Below are 12890 nucleotides of genomic sequence, written 5' to 3' on the forward strand. Positions count from 1 at the left end.
TCAGTGGTTACTCCTGGCAGTGCTTGGGGAACCATTTGGGATGCCAGACCTGAACACAGCCTCATGCCTGACAAACACTCTACCTGCTATACTATTGCCCTGGTCCCCTTATCTGGATCTTTTAAAGCAAATTCTAGAGTTCTTTTTTAAATTGAAGTGACATTGGTTTATAGCACTGTATCAATTTCAGGTATGTACCTCCAGTTTCACAACTCCATAGTTGCATATTGTACCACACCAACACAAATAACCAAAGATCTAGTTAACATCCACTACCATCCAATAAACTCCTTTTACCTGTTTCACATAGAACTCACTCTCTTCCCTTCTAGTAAATATTCTGTTGTTTGCATTTAAAAACTCGCTCTTATTTTATTGTGTTTATTCACACAGTGTTTATCTATATAATCTACATATGACTCAACCAGTATTTGTATTCTGACTTATCTTGCTTGGCATAAACAATCAAGTTCCATGCATGCTGTCATTAATGGCATATTTTCAACCTTTCGTAGTTTAATAGAATTTTATTTATGTATGCCACATCCGTTTTTGCCCATTTATTTTTATGAAAGTTGTTTTCAATTTTTTTGTGTGTGCTACTGTGAGAAATGTGGCAATGAACATTGGAATGCATATATTTTGAATTAATGTTTTTGTGTTATTTGGATAAGTACTCAACAGTGGTATTTCTGAATCACATGGTAATTAAATTTTTAACCTTTTGAGGAACTTCCATTTAAATAGCAATTGGCTGCACCTGTCTATATCCCTGCTGTTCCATAGGTTCTATTTCTCTGCACCCTTTTCCAACATATATTTTCCTTATATTTTTGATAAGAGCATGTTACCTCATTCTCAGTCCAGCTTCAATTTGCTTTTTCCTGGTCATAAATTATGAAGACCATAGTTTTATATACTATTTGGCCAGCCACATGTTTTCTTTGACCAAAACACCTACTTTTGATGATGAGAATTTTTTTTACCTGTATATTTTCTATTTTTCATTGTTCTTCTGTTGTATGAATTGTTGACATACATTGAACATTGTTTCCCTGTTGAAGATGTGTTTGGCAAATTTTTCTTCCCTTACTGTAGGTTTCTGTTTGGGGACTATAGGATAGTACAGCGGGTAGGGCATTTGGCTTTCACATGGCCCAGCATCCCATATGGTACCCTGAGCACCACCAGGAGTAATTCCTGAGTGCAGAGCCAGAAGTAACCCCTGTGCATCGCCAGGTGTGACCCAAAAAGAAAAAAAACATGGGTTGCTTTCTGTTTTTATTAATTACACTGTATAGGTGTTTTATAATTCTATACTGTCCCATTTGCTAATTTTTGCTTTTGTTTTTATTATCACTGGAGACAAAATGCCAAAAATTTCATGAAGATCAATGGCACTAAGCTTTCCATCAATGTTTTTTTCATTGTATTTTGTGGTTTAAAACTTTTTTTTTCTTGGTTACTGCTTGGTCGATAGATTTATTACTGTCTTTGAAAAATATGGAACGCTTCACAAACTGGCATGTCATCCTTGTGCAGGAGCCATGCTAATCTTCTCTGTATCATTCCAATTTTAGTATGTGTGCTGCCAAAGTGAGCACTTGTGGTTTAAAACTTTTGTTTAATACCGTTTGTGCATCTTGACATCATTTTTATGCATGGTATAAGATTGCATCTGGTCTGGTTTTCATTCTTTTGCAAGTTTTCTAGCTTTCCCAGAACCACTTATCCAAGAGACATTATTTTCTCTATTGCATCCTCTAATATTCATCATAAATTATCTATCTATCTATCTATCTATCTATCTATCTATCTATCTATCTATATGCGCTGGAGTGATAGCACAGCTGGTAGGGTGTTTGCCTTGCACGTGGCCTACCTGGGTGACCCAGGTTCGATTTCTTTGCCCCTCTCAGAGAACCTGGCAAGCTACAAAAATTATCTCGCCACCATGACAGAGCCTGGCAAGGTACCCGGGACGTATTCGTTATGCCAAACGCAATAACAACAAGTCTCACAAAGGAGACATTACTGGGCCTGCTCAAACAAATTGATGAACAATGGGAGGACAGTGCTACAGTGCAGTGCTACATATCTACATGGGTTTATATTGGGACTCTCAATTCTTTTCCATTGATTGGCACATCTGTTTTAATCATTCTTATGACTACTTCTAACTGAACAAGTACACTAAAAAGCAGTTACGTTGGAAAACACAAAGATCTTTTTTCAATACTTTCTTTTCCCTTTAAAAAGATTTTTAAGACTTGTAGCATTAAAATGAATAAAATGTATGAGACAGTAAAAATCATATAAATATTCATAAAAACAAAACATGGGAATTTGTTTAAATAATTACTGAGATCCACATTCGCATCCGGAGAAATTAAAGCAGTTGTTTGTTTAAGTCCAGTGTTTTTAATTAAATCAACACATTTTATTGTGAGCGTAAAATTACTTTTCTGCAAGCAAAGTTATAATTGAAAATTTAAAAATGCCTCTATAACAGGAACACAAAGTTCTTATAGCTTGTCAGTAGTAGTTTAGTTTCTTCAGTTAAACTTTGAATATAGTTGTTCTTTTCCTCACTAAAGACATTAAGCTACTAGAAGCTTAAAAAAAAGTATCTTCTCATAGGCCCCATTGTGAATTAATATTTGAGTATGTAAAAGGATTAATTTGGTGCAGTTCAGTGTTGTTAATTACTAGAAGCTAATATCTATGTAGTCTTCCCACAACAAAACTGTAACACTTTTTTCTAGCAGCCTTGGCACGATTTTACCTTATTACTTGAGAAATTCCAGCAATCCAAAATTCTGTTTTGGGCTCACAAAGAACTGGGTTCAAATTTCAGTTTAATCTCTTCCTTATAATAATTATATACTATATTTGTTTTGTTGTTAAGTCATCTCTCGTTTTTCTATCTAAGTTAGGTCAGAGACAAGTCAAAACAGTTTTTCTTGCTCATCTGTCTTACAAGTGCCGCCATTCTAACAGATTTAAAAGTAGAATCAACAAAGAAATGGGAAGGAAAAGTCAGAGTCTTATATCATAGTCTCTTATTATCTTGTCTTTTCCTCACATGATGCTCCTATGTGTCCCTCAAAGAAGTCCATCATTATATCTCTTCAGCCTAATCTTGTTTTAAGGTCAATTGATATTTTTGATCTTACTGCATTTACAAAATTCCTCTTACTGTGTGTGATAATTTATCTTTAGTTTTTATAACTTATATACTTTGGATAGGAAACGTGCAAATATGTGCAACTTTAGTAATAATCCCACAATGATGCTACTTTTTTCATCTCATGACACAAAAATACCCTAAATAAATGGAGACTTGGAATTTAGTCATACTGTGGAATTAAACTATATTTGATTTACTTCAAAAGGTCAACTGTACAGTTTTTCATTTCATAGTTCTGTCCCTTTATTTTTTAAGAGGTTTTATTGGAGCACCGTGAGATACAGTTACAAACTTGCACGATTGTGCTTCAGTCAAAGAATACTCGAGCACTCATTCCTCCACCAGTGCACATTTCCCACCACCATTGTTCCCAGTGTCTCACCTGCCACCCCCACCCTATCCCACTCCCTGCCTCTATGACAGGTATACAATCTTTCTTACTCTCTCTCTAATTTTGGGCATAATTATGATGATTTGCAATACAGGTACTAAGAGGTCATCGTGTTTGGTCTTTGGTCTACTTTCAGCACACATGTCCCATCGTAGGCAATCCCTCCAATCATCATTTACTTAGTGGTTCCTATTCCATTCCAACTGCCCTTACCCCTAGCACATGGAGTTGGCTTCCAAACCATTGTGTGATCCTCCTGGCCCTTATCTCTACTGTCCTTCAGTGTTAGTCTCATATTATGCTACTGTATATTCCACAAATGAGTAAAGTCATTCTATGTCTGTCATTATCTAGTGACTAATTTCACTTACGTGATAGTCTCCATGTCCATCCACTTATATGGGAATTTCATGATTTCATCTCTCCTAACAGCTGCATAGTACTCCATTGTATAGATGGAATTTCTTCAGAGTTTCTTCAACCAGTCATCTGTTCTCGGGCACTCGGATTTTTTCCAGATTCTGGCTATTGTAAACTGTGCTGCAATAAATATGCAAGTGCAGTTATCATTTCTACTGTATTTTTTTCATCTCTGGGATATATTCCCAGGAGTGGTATTGCTGGGGCATATGGAAGCTCGATGTCTAGTTTTTTGGAGGAATATCCATATGTTTTCCAAAAAGGCAGGACCTATTGGCATTCCCACCAGTAATAAATGAGAGTCCCTTTTTTTCCCACATCAGCACCAGCACCATTTGTTCTTGTTCTTATTAATGTGTGCCTGTTTCTGTGGTGTAAAATGATACCTCATTGTTCTTTTGATTTGCATCTCCCTAATGATTAGCTATGTAGAACATTTTTATGTGTCTTTTGGTCATTTGAATTTCTTTTTTATGGAAGTTTCTGTTTATTTCTTCTCCCCCTAGTTCTATCTCTTTTAAACAACTATTTTCTTGTCTGTTATTAATCAAAAAAAATTTCCCCCGATGATAAACAACAACTATAATTTTCTTTTCACTTTCTTCTCAATACTGTGTTACCTATGACTTCATCCTTTAGTGCATTTTTGTCCTGATATATTTAACAGTAATTCACCAAGCTTCTATTGGTTTTCTGTATTTTTTGCTCCCATGACACCACTCTAATACCCTAATAGAGTGCACAATATCTTAATGTAAAACTGATATAAACAAGCAAATGTCACTTTATAATGAAAATTCTGGAAATAGATGCAGGATAAATATGTTTCATCATCTCTATTTCATCTCAGGTCAAGTCTGCTTGAAAATTCATTTTGCAAAACTACAGCTGAGCGTCTTCAAGTTCTGCAAATATAAATTTGAAAATACCATTGTTCACAAAGAGTCACCCTCTATTTCCTCTTTTATCCTTTCACTTTAAAAAAGTGTCTTATAAAAATGGACACTACATTAACTGATAGGCATGTAAAACTAAAATTACCTGTACAAAAGGAATTCACAGTTAAGTAAGATAAAAAGCAAGCCTTTAGCTCAATACAGGTTGAGGCATAGGATTTTGAGATTAAGAGCTGCGTGTTCCCTGCCTGAGAAGGATTTTCAGAACAAGGCTGTTCAGTTCTATAGATTTATGACATGGAATGAATAGGGAGCAAATAGTTTTCCTCAGTTCACAAGTTCTATTCATGTTGAAAGAAAAAAGTCTATTCAATTACTCCCTTTCTGTCAGATTGCCAATTGTAGTGTTGGATTGATTAAATTCAGTGTTTGAAAGCTAACAAAATTTTTTGAGTAAAAGAGGCAAAACATAAAGATGATAGTAAGTGATTTAAATTCCAATGGATTTTGCTTCACTTTCTGTGTTATTTGTTCATATAAGGTTAAATTTTTGTTTGGGGTTTTCAAATAATGTCTCCTATTAACCTCAAGTTTCTTATTAGCCTTCGGATTGACTTAGCCAGTACATTTCTCACACATGAATCCTGAGAAATAAATATCTATCATTTTGTCTACTCAAATATGTTTAGAAATGTCATAATTTTAGATATGCAGCCTTTAAGTCCTAGAAAAAGAAAGAAGAGAAAAAGGACTATTTTCCTAAAGCACTCTCTTTGATAAGCTTCAGATCATGTGTGTTATCCAAAACATTTGTCACCAAATGCTGCAGGAGCAGTGACAGCATGTCTTTGTTCATTGTTCCCAATTTCTTCAATATTTTCAAGGATAAAGATATGGAGTAAAATGCTCATACTCAGATTTAGAAAATAGAAATGTTTACTGGAAAGTAGAAAAGAGACTGACTCTCCAGCAGGGGAAGAACTTAGTATAAGAGTAAGTTAAGCAATGCTCCTTTTGTGGGGCATTTATAGGAAGATTTGGTCTTCGCATTAATTATTAAACAAAGTCTCAGAAGATTCCCATTAGTTTCCCAGAGACATCTTGTTAATTTAGGGCCCATTTGTGTGTTGCTGAGATAAAGTTTACAACTTGCTTTTCCACATAAGCTGGGAGGAGAGTCTGTTTATTTAAGACCTTTTAGGTTCCATATTTCACCATCTGTCCAGGTATTATCCCCGTGATCTCTTAGTCTCCTGTGAGTTCAAGGTCTGGGGCAGAATTTATGGTCTTGGCAAAGTATAAACTATCCCAGTCTCCTAGATAGTCCAGGACTTTTAAGTCAGCTAAAATAAAGTAGCAGGCAACAGTAGGTAAGAAGGGAAACTGAGGCTCCCTCTTTCACTAATGTTTTTCAAGGTCTTCCAATTCAATTCCAAGAAATTGTTAGCCATCACCTTAGAGTCATTCAGCAGGGACTGGAGAAATATTGCAGTGGATAATGCACTTGTCTTGCACTCCACTGAGTACTGCCAGAAGTGATTCCTGAGCACAAAGCCCCAAGCACAGTCATATTTGTCCAACCCTTACCTCACCCCCAGTCATGGACATCAGAAGGCATTGGGGTCAAAGAAATAGGCAGAAAAGTCTTGATAAATTGCTTTTTATAATAGAGGAAAACATAGTCATGAAATATATTTTTGTAAATCAAATGAATAAAATCTATTTTGGTTGTGTAATTCTAGGGACAAATATATGAGAAGATGAAAACAGGGAGAAATAACCATCCCAGAATATCAATTCAGATTTGGAAGAATGTACAAAAGTTGCACAGGACAAATAAAGAAAGTGGATATAATATGACTGACATCAGAAAGAGGTCAGAGACTCAAGATCATAAATTTCTCACTTGAAATTAGTGTGTAAATTTAAGATATAGTGTAGACATTTGTGTGTCAGATATTGTGGGAATACACTAACTCAATAAACAGATACAAAGTCAGAACACAAAACTGAGTTCAGTAGAGGAAGTCAGATATTAAATAAATAGTAAACTCTGAAGCACGTAGTACAATAAGAATACATGATACTTCTTAGAAATGAGTATCCAGAAGCCATCAAACCAAGATGTGATCTGAAAAGGAGTAACAGCCTCCACACTGAGAATTCCACTGGAAAATCTAAGGTAAGGCCCAAAGACCAAAGGAGAGATACAGGATGGAATGTAGAATACTTTCCTTGTAGGAGGTCAACCTTTACTTGATTTCCTGCACCCCATATTTCCCCCCAAGCACCACCAGGAATAGGCCCTAACTCAGTTGTGGGCTCCCCTCACACAAAAAAATGTTAAACACCCAGTGTTTTCAAGAGATCAATTATGGTAGGATTGAAAAGGAGAAAAAATCCTTATAGGGTCTTAATGATGCTTGGAGGGCTCTTCAGGAACGGAGACGTGTGCTGAAAGTAGACCATAGACCAAACATGATGATCACTTACTATTGCAACCTATAACACCCCAAAAAAGAGGAGAGAGGGTAAACGAGAATATACCTGCCACAGATACCAGGGGGAGAGAGAGGATAGGGTTGGGGTGACGGGAGGGATACTGGGAACATTGGTGGTTGAGAATGGGCACTGGTGGAGGGATGGGTGCTCGATCATTGTATGACTGGAATGTAATCATGAAAGTTAATAAGTCTGTGACAGTATCTAATATATATAATGATTATATATATAATATATAAATATATTATATATTTATAAAATACATATTATTATATAATATAATATAGATATTATTATATAATATCTAATTATATAATAATAAATATATAAATATATAATATATAATAAGTCAGGGTGATTCATATATATTATATATATATTACTCTCTCTTCTCTCTTTTTTTTGCATGTTATAGTTTGCAATAGTAAGTGACCATCATGTTTGACCTATAGTCTATTTTCAGCACACATATCCCTTCCCGAGCTAGCCCTCCAAGCATCATTCAAGGCTTATAAGGATTTTTGCTCCTTTTCAAAAAAATGCATAGAAAGACTAAGTGAGGATCATCAGTTCAGAGAGTCCTATGGGAATGCATTTTGGGAAAGGCCTATTAAGCTATCTCTGCAAAAGCAATGTATGAACACTCCATTTGGTATCATCTCAACCCTTCTCTGAGTGTGACCTTTATTTTAGGGGACACACAGTTCTGAAGGCTCCCGCAGTCCTGCACACTCCATTATAGAGTTACTTGTACATCCCAATTCATGTTTGTAATTTTGTTCATCTATTGGGTTCTCTCTTGGCTTATTCTCTATCATACTACCTTTACAAAAGAAAGGAGCTACTAATTCACCAGTCATGTTCTCCTCAAATTCCTTTGTCCTTATCTTAGGAAAGATGATAAATTTAGGTAACCCAAGGGGAAATTTGTGCAAAATTTCCTTTATCTATGAGGGATGTGATGTTGCCTCAACTTGAGAAGTGTAGCTTCCCAAATATTCAAGTGATTGGGATCAACTCTCAGCATGGGAGTCTCAGATAAACCTTCAAAACTGCATTTGTCATTCGTGAGACCAGCTAGACTTTAAGGTCCAAGATCTCCTTGCTTGCTCATATTAACTCACCAAAAACACTAACAATTGATCATGAAACCTTAGCAGGTTGGGTAGCCCAAGTATTATTTTTTTTAAAGAAAACAGAAACCTAAATCTGCTCCAAGGTATGAGACCTTTAACTCAAAAGAGTCCAGGAAAACATTGAGACACAAATTTCCAGGTCTGGAGCACAAGACTTTCTGAGAAGAGAGGCAGCTAGGCTCCCTGAAAGAAAGCCTTGCCTCAGGAACCAAGTCCTTATGGAGTATCAAAAGACCATCAGTGTTCCAAGCTCTCCCTCTTAGCAACCACCCTAGCAACAGACTGGGAAAGTGTAGTTTGGGGAAACTGTCTATAAAGTGATTTAACAAAGAAAGAGGAGAGTGAGAATGCATAGCTTTCTTCTTCCCTCTTGAGATGTGTACTTTCATAATTTTCAAAATTTCATATATTTCCCCTTCTGACTGGGGAAATGGCACATGCATTCCTGGAAAAGCCCATGTTCACTCTTGAGCACGTATGTAAATCTACTGCTCTCCTTTCCTCCCTTAATTTCCCCAATAAACTTGTTTTGCTTCACTATTTTTCTATTCCTGAAACTTTCTTTTGCAAAAAAAAGAATTTGGACATTAAAAAAAACTAGACTTTCCTTTCCTGCAAAAACAAATTCTTGTTTCATCCTGAGTGACTGGGCTACTCAGAGAAAAATAGGTGTCAGGGATCACCTCCATTGCTGAACAGAAAAAGTGAACTCCTGTGCCCTACCAGGGGCTCACTGCAGACTCGTCTGTCCTAAATTTTCCAGGCACCTCCTGGGATGACTGAGAGGGTAGAGAGGGAAGTGGGAGATTTCTTTCTCAAGGTTGCAGCCACTCCCCTCTCTGCTTCACCTAAGCAACTCAAGGATCCCTCACCCCTGCTGAGGGGTAGTCAGTTCAACACTAGCAAAAAAATTAAGTACACTGAACTTACATAATGCAGAGAATTAATATGATTGAGGAATTGAATGTTGGTCTACATCTATATGAAAGATGGGGCTAGGAGCACCATTAGACAAGTGGGTATATGAATGTTCTTAACATTTTTAATAACTTATTCTAATGAATATAACAAAAATAAATGGTACAATTATAAGGTACCAAATCTATGGTGGCATAATTCATTATCCCAATATCATAACTTTTTTACATACTGTTCTTTGGGGATAAAGTAAAATTTTCTTAAAATGATATAAACAACAATAAATATCTATCATATAATCCTTGGTACCATCTTCAGTATCATTCATCAAAAATCCAATTTTGTGTGTCCCAAGTTCTCTTGAAATAACTTTATTAAGACCATAAGGGCTTCATCTTATTTTTCAATTTCTGCAACATTTACAGTCTAGGCACAACAAACATTTGAAAAATCTAGAGAATTTTCCTAGCAAAGAACTACTTTTATACTGATATTAAAGTCTTCTGAAGGAACAAACTCAATCCCTTCCACCCAAAGATCATCTTGTAGTCTCTCCATGTATCTTCTGTCTGCCTGAAAGATTATTGCCATCAAAATCTGTAAAATGCAATAGAAATGTTCTTCCTTGAATGATATACATATGGCAGGTAACATTTCTCCTGTTCCTGTATAGTGTAAGCATATATATGTCTGTAGTTTTTCTTCTGTGTGCAAGTCTTCTATTGTTATTAGAGTGAAGGAAACTGCTATATTAATAAAGCCACTGATTTTGTGACATGGTAAGAGGCTAAGGGATTTATTTTCCCTTCAGTGTGTCCCAAAAAAGATTTTTGAATTAATTTTTGGGAAAAATTTTACAGTATAAATGTTTCATTCTCTTGTTTTCTTTAAAGAAATAATTATTTTATTATTCATTCTGAATTTTAAAGTGTTTTGTTCAACTGTGCTAATGCAGTATTTATAAACTAATATTCAAAGTTTTGAAAGTTTCATTTATAATTTAAGAAGAAAATGATGGGTGGCTTTTCCCAAGGAATTCCTAGATGTCATTTATATTTTATCTATAGATTTTCATATTAATGAACAAACTAAAAAATAGAAACAGCTTTACATAATTTTTGACAAAGTTCTGTATATCTAGGATTATCTGTAAAGAGTAATAAAATAAGCTTTGGTGGTTTTAAAATTATCACCTTGAGGTGATATGCTATACTAATTAATTTGTGTGGATTGACCCATTCTTTTATTCATGTGGCCCTTTCATTCCTACTTGATTATAATGAATCTTTTCTCGTGTTGTAGCTATTGATTTTTGAAGACTTTGTTGGAATTCTTTAAATTTATAAATCTATATTCATCAGAGATTTTAGTCCATAGTTTTTTGGTGGTGTACTGTCCTTTTCCGGTTTGAGGATAAAAGTTATATTGAAAAACCACAAAAAATAAAGGAAGAACAAGAGACAAATTGAAATATACCTTTCTTTATTGATTAGAACATTAAAGCATCATTAAAATAGCCATATTTAATGAATTCTCATCAAAATAACAATGATGCAGTGATTTTTGTTGTGGGGAGTGAACTATACTCAGCAGTGCTCAGGAGTTACTCCTGACTCTGTGTTCAGGGTAACCTCTTGATGATGCTTATTGGTCTAAATATGGTGGTGCGGATTTATTTTTTATTTTTATTTTTATTAGTGAAACAACATGAGGTAGAGTTGTAGACTTAAAATTTTTGTGCTTGTGTTTCAATTATACAATGATCGAGTACCCATCCCTCCACCAGTGCCCATTTTCCACCTCTACGGATCCCAGTATCCCTCCCCTTCTCATCCCCCCCCCCATCCTACCCTGCCTCTGTGGCAGGGCATTCCCTTTTGTTCTCTCTCTCCTTTTGGGTGTTGCAGTTTGCAAAAGATGCATTGGGTGGCAATCATGTTTGGTCTATAGTCTACTTTCAGCATGCTTCTCCATCATGGGAGGATCCTCCCAAACTTTATTTGGTGCTCCCTTCTCTATCTGAGCTCCCTTTTCCCTTAACATATGCGGCTGGCTTCCAAGACATGGAGTGAACCTCCTGTTACTTATCTCTGCTATTCTTGGGTGTTAGTCTCCTATTCTGTTACTTTATGTTCCCCAGATGAATGCAATCTTTCTATATCTGTCCCTTTCTTTTTGACTCATTTCGCTTAGCATGATACTTTCCATGTAGTACCACATGTATGTAAATTTCGTGACTTCATCTTTTCTAACAGCTTCATAGTACTCCATTGTGTAGATGTACCAAAGTTTCTTTAACCAGTCATCTGTTCCCGGGAACACAGGATTTTTCCAGATTATGGCTATTGTAAAGAGTGCTGCAATGAACAAACAAGTGCAGATGTCACTTCGACTATACTTTCTTGCATCTCTGGGATATATTCCCAGGAGTGGAATTGCTGGGTCAAATGCGAACTCAATTTCTAATTTTTGAAATATCGTCCATTCTGTTTTCCAAAAGGACTGAATCAGTCGGCATTCCCACCAGCAGTGAAGGAGGGTCCCTTTCTTGCCACATCTGCACCAGGTGCTGTGGACTTAAACCACAGGTTGCTGTATATAAGACAAATACCTTACCTCCCCCCTATATCTCCAGCCATAGCAATGATATTTTTCAAGAAAAATGAACAAAGTATTTTAAAGTTTGTTCAGAAATTCAAAATATACCAAATAGCAAATTAATGCTTTATTGATTGTTTGTTTGTTTGTTTGGGGTCAGTACCAGGCTGTGCTCAAAGCTTACTCCTGGCTCTGTGCTCAGAGATCAGCAAGGTGTAGCTCATGGAACCATACGTGGCTCTGAGGATTGAACCCCAATCAAGCACATCAGAGGAAAGAAACTTAACTGCTGCACTGTCTTTCTAGTCACATACAAAAAATTCATACAGAAAAGAAGAAAAAGGAAGGCATAAGATTCCCTGGCTTGTTATAGTTTTCCTTAGTATTTCTATTTGAGTTCTTACTTTCTTTGCTGTCTAATTTATCATTAAGTACATTAAATCAATATGTGATTGATCAGAGGACAGAAATCACATAGAGATTTGAGAAGGGTAGGTTTAATATGGAGAACCATTTAGCTATCATAGAAAATATAGATGAGTAGGAAATACTAAGAATCCTTGAAGCTCAAAGAATATAACTATGAAAGAAAAAATTGGAGTAATGATCTAGAAGTCAATCAAAGAGTAATTTCTAATGCCCATTGGATAATTACTGTCCATATAAGTCATGCTACTTTGGGAAAAGTAGCATGGAAGATTATTAGTCAACTGACTCACCAGTATTCAGAATGAAGTGTGTGGACCAGAAATTCAGGCAAACATTCATGCCTTTAGAGTCTGGGTTGACAACTGTATTATTATTCAAGTGACGAATAAGAGGAGTATTGGCTACTACTA

At 35.8% G+C, this 12890-nt stretch overlaps 1 non-coding gene across 1 annotated transcript; it reads right to left on the reverse strand.

The window, feature by feature from the left end:
- Positions 1-1497: 1497 nt before the first annotated feature.
- On the reverse strand, positions 1498-1604 carry LOC130029624 (U6 spliceosomal RNA). Its single transcript, XR_008793381.1, has one exon. It is a non-coding gene; the product is annotated as a U6 spliceosomal RNA (small nuclear RNA).
- Between the last annotated feature and the right edge of the window lie 11286 nt (positions 1605-12890).

This window comes from Sorex fumeus, unplaced genomic scaffold (assembly GCF_029834395.1).
Source record: "Sorex fumeus unplaced genomic scaffold, SorFum_2.1 ptg000003l, whole genome shotgun sequence".
NCBI lineage: Eukaryota > Metazoa > Chordata > Mammalia > Eulipotyphla > Soricidae > Sorex > Sorex fumeus.